Source organism: Ambystoma mexicanum, chromosome 2p (genome assembly GCF_040938575.1).
Source record: "Ambystoma mexicanum isolate Mex_15411 chromosome 2p, UKY_AmexF1_1, whole genome shotgun sequence".
Classification (NCBI taxonomy): Eukaryota; Metazoa; Chordata; class Amphibia; order Caudata; family Ambystomatidae; genus Ambystoma; species Ambystoma mexicanum.
In genome coordinates this window covers 908,939,837-908,944,947 of record NC_090923.1, presented here as the reverse complement: position 1 = coordinate 908,944,947, position 5,111 = coordinate 908,939,837, and positions in this window count along the sequence as shown.

Sequence of the window (5,111 nt, the reverse complement as noted above, 5' to 3'; positions counted from 1 at the left end):
AATTACCATTTCTCGCAGCCGTGATCGTGGGACACCGCAGGAGGAGAAGGCTGGCCAGGGCCCAGATTTTTGTACCTAGGGCAAGCCTTTTTGGGGTGCCTGATTACCAGGTCTATAGCAGGTATAGGTTTCCACCTCATATCATATCAGACCTGGTCACGGAGCGGGAGGATGACCTTACATCACCCATCCTGTGCTCCCAAGCACTGAGCCATTGGAAAAGGTGCTCAATGTTCTGTATGTTTTGGCCACTGGGTCATTCCAGCGGACAACTGCCATAGTTGGGGGCATTTCACAGCCCACGTAGTCATGCTGCCTAAACCAGGTGTTGACAATAATGACTGCATGCCACTCAGTCCGCAGGCAAATCTACATGCCCAGAAGGTCTGCAGAAAGGCAGGCCCTGGTCCAGGATTTTTATGGGGTGGCACACTTCCTTAGAGTGCTTGGTGCCATTGATTGCACCCATGTGGCTCTACGTCCACCTAGGGCAACAGAACACATATATCGCAATAGCAAGCACTGGCATTCCATCAACGAGGGTAGCATTACTTCTGTATATGCAAACTATCCAGGATCCACCCATGATAATTTCATATTCAGAATGTCACCCCTACACCGGGCCCTGGAAGCTGGGAAGCATGGCCACACATGGCTCATTGGTGAGTATAAATGCCAGTGCAAATGCATGCATGTCGCACACACACACAAATACAAACCAATGACAAACATTTCCACCACTACAGGGGACAGTGCCTACCCTCTGAGCACCTACAAGATGACGCCAATACGGAACACTGCAACACCTCCCCATGTAAGATACAACACAGCCCATATTGCAACTCGGGGCATAGTGGAGCGTACATTCGGAGTGCTGAAGTCGCATTTCCGCTCCCTTGACCACTTTGGTGGAGAGTTGCTTTATGCACCACCACTAGTGTGCAGGATCATTGTGGCAGTGTGTCCTGCACAATGTTGCAATACAGTGTGGCGTACCTGTGGACATTGTGGTGCCCCCACATCCCCAACCACACGCATGCCGCTTGCGCATGGCTGGTCAAAGGGCACGTGGCGAGCGGCCCGTACCTAGCTTGTGGCTACATTTTTCACCTAAAACCCAACCACTGTGGAGTGCGCACAGCCCTGGCACATTCCAGGTGCCATTCGTTGATGACAAAGGACCAATCATCTGTGCCCACCAAACCACCCTGAGAATGTGTCCCTGGAAGTGCAACATTGTGTGCATCCCTTAGAACTAAAACTAATTTAATTTTGGGTTTCCAAAAGAAACACATAGAAGCAGGAGTATGCCCCTACCATCATGCCAAACTAGACATCAAATTGTCTGTGTGTCATATAAAACATCCCATATGTCATGTGAATTAATCACCAGAGTGTGCTATGGTATGTAATGTCAAAGGAGATAGATAAATGGCCAATACATAATACAAGTGTCTGAAAGTGCCCCAACATGTATGAAACAAGTACAAAAATAACACCCGCTTATACAGATCAATAATATTCTGGACAGGAACAGTAAATGCATACTATACTATCAACAGTGGATGTAACAATGAAGCTGTTGGACAGTGAATCATCATATTTTCACAAGTGCATAAATGTACCATCATGCAGGGACCGAGGACAGGGTGGAACAGACAGACACTGTACCTGCATTGTGCAATCAGAAGGAGCAAGTGCACAGATGTTCAGAGGGGAGTAGTATTCAGAGGGTGGCATCAAGTTCAAGGGTGGTTCAAGTGTAACCAGTGAGTGGATGCTTGTCAAGTTCTGAGAGATGCAACTCTCTCGGGGCATTCCCCAAGTGCAGTGATGACACAAGTCCGAATCACGGAGGCAAATGCCACTCAAATAGCTGGGTTTCACCGGGGCGTGTGAGACCTTGAGGCACATCAAGCAGACAGTCATCAAGCAGCTAGGACAAAAGGAATGGAGAGAGTGAGAGAGCAGAGCTATTGCTTAGCAGGGAAGAGGGAGAGAGAAGGAAGTGTACAAAATTGAACACATGGGTAGTTAATAGAAAGCAAGGAAAGGAGTCCCAGAACAGTGGTGGCAGGATGGGTATCCCAGAGGTTTTCCCCTGCTGACGATAAAGGTCCCCTGGAAGACATCTCCATCAATAACTGGACCATCTGAAGAAGGTCAGAGTAACATGATGAAATGACTCTGGAGGGACAGCATTGAGGACTGAACATTAGCAGATAGGGAGTAAGCAGGCCTCACAAATCACAATGTACAATGCATACTTCCTATGACTTGACGCTGTCTGCCATGGCTAGCCAATGGAGGACAATCAGTGGCAGAAAGATGTGGACCCTGGCCTTTACGTCAAGCATAATACTTGCGGACTTGTCCCAAATTAATTACACAGGGTGTGGGTTTCAATCATGGAGTTGGTGCAATAGGCAGTAGCACTAGTGTAGCCTGGCGAGTAACACAGCACGTGTAAGATCACCCCTCTGCGTGATGTTGTGGAAGTTTACATTAACTGTGTGAATCAAGACCTGCAAGTCGGACTCATTCACAATAACATGAATATGTGGCAATCATTGAAGGGGGTAGTTGAACATCAAGGCAACATCCCTGCCTTGGAATGAGTGTGCATGGAGTGCGAACATGTATGAAGGACAGTGGCATAGGTAGGCTGCCACTGTCAGCCTACCTATGCCACTGGTAGGTATAGGTACCAGTGCCTACCAGTGTGTGGCAGACATGGCGAATAAGGGTGTCATTGTGTCACTACGAACAGTGCTGAAGAGTACTCTATCTTCATCATAGCACATTAATTATAATGAAAAGTGCATTTCAGAGTGTATTTGCTGTCTGTCCCCGCTACGCTGCTGGATTATACTAGCTGACATTGGATTGGAGCGAGATGGACTGACGGCCACATTGGAATTTTGATGATACGTGATGGATAATAACTATCAGAACACTTTCTCACTTTTCCACTTTTCTTTGTCTTTGTTTGCCCATTCACAGTGCATGCCCTGCCTTCACTCCCAGTATTCCTTGTAAAGAACTGGCCTCCGGCATTTGCGCATGCGCATTTGACAAGTGAATTTGTAAAGTGTATTTGCTGTCTGGCTGTCCCCGCTACGCTGCTGGTTTGTACTACCTGTCATCAGATTGGAGCGGTATTGGACTGATGGGCACGTTGGAATTTTGATGACACGTGACGGCTAATAACTATCGGAACACTTTCTCACTTTTCCACTTTTCTTTGTGTTTATTTGTTTGCCCATTCACAGTGCATGCCCCGCCTCCACTCCCAACATTCCTTGTAAAGAACTGGACTCATTCATTTGCACGCACGCATTTGACAAGTGCATTTGCAAAGCACATTTGCTGTCTGGCTGTCTAGCGGGAAAGCGGGAGGCGGAGGAAGAGAGCTTACTTGGTAAGATCATGACACTCTTTTTTATTATTATCAAGTGTTGTTTTATTCATCATGTCTACAAATACACATTCTTTAAAGTCATGTATGCCATTGCAATAGGTAAATGAGAAGGTAACAAACATAGCCCCTTCACAACTGAAGACATCTTTATTAACCTCTGCTCACAGAACATATTTTCTAAAAAAATCCCAGTATTCTCTGTCCCTCTCGGCAGACATACAGGGCCTCATTACGACCCCGGCGCTAAACCATGGTGCTATTAGCCGGGGTCTGCCATTCCAAGGTTGGCAGGGCGGTAATTCCCCATTCACCATGGGCCCTTCCCCATTCCCATTTTTGCCCCATAGGGCTCAATGGGAATGGGGAAGGCGCTAAGTACGGTGCCGCAAATTGTGACACCAATCAGGACCTTCTCCATATGGCCAGGGGTCCCCTCGTCCGCAGGTAGAGGAGTGTCAGATGACATGGACATCCCCCCTACCTGCGGACAGGCCCGGGATGGGGCATCCCAGCTGGTGCATGGTGGTGCAGTCACAGGGTCAGGGACAGCGACATGCACAGGCCCCTCCGCAGTGACCTGTGCTGCCTCCTGCCCCTTGCCCTGGACTGCACCACTTGCACCAGTGGTACCACCCCCAGCAGGCCCCATGTGCGGCTCAGTAGCGGCCTCCTCCTCCTCTGTGGAAACCACCAACCTGGATGGCTCCACACCGTCTTCCACCGTTGCAAGCCCCTGTGGGGGCTCACCCACCCCTTCCGCTGCAGCCGTAGTGGCAGACGCAGCACCAGTCCCCTCACTCACGGACGATGGTAAATTCTGGGAGGGTGATTGGGCCTTGCGTCGCCGGCCGGTGGGGGCATCCCCGCCTCTTTGCTCCACAGTGCCATCACGCCCTCTTTATCACTTGCCACTGTGTAGAGGGAGATATAGAACACAAGCATCAGGGTACTGTACAATGGTCCCCTAGACAGGAAGCAATAGCAGATGAGTGGCACTGTCAAACATCTCTTCCATCATGTCCCTCCACAACACATGGGTCAGTGCATGCAAAACACATGCATTAACAGGCATGGCACATGCTATGAACATTAGCATACATGTCCAAGGGACTCTTGAAACATACAATGCTGGTTTGAAACTCACATGCATCATGGGTCATGCCTATCACATGCACACACTTCGCCGTAGTTTCATCCATCTGGCCTCGTAAACCCCAGACACAGTGGATACAAGGATGAGTAGGCTGCATCAGTGAATCTGAACATTGTCACAGACATGTGTCATGCATCCATGGCATTTACAAGTCACAGACACGAAAGTCAGACACACAGACATGGACACCAAACATGTCCATGACAGCAGCACCCATCTCTCACACCCCATCCATGTCCAATAACAGAGACAGGCATGCATTAATGTGTGCATTCCCCATGCTGCTCCGCATGTTGCATTGTAACACATGCACCAACCATGTGGTTCACACATTACTGGTCTCACATGCATGACCATGATGTCCCTGCACACACACATACGTACATGGCCTATGTCACACATACAGGCAAGTATCAGACAACCAGCACCCTGCAACATGCCATCTCACACAGCAATGCTTGGCCACTTACTGCTCAACTCCGGACGGGTCTGCCTCCGAAGGATCTGGGCGTGGAGCGCTGGGCCTACGCATTCCAG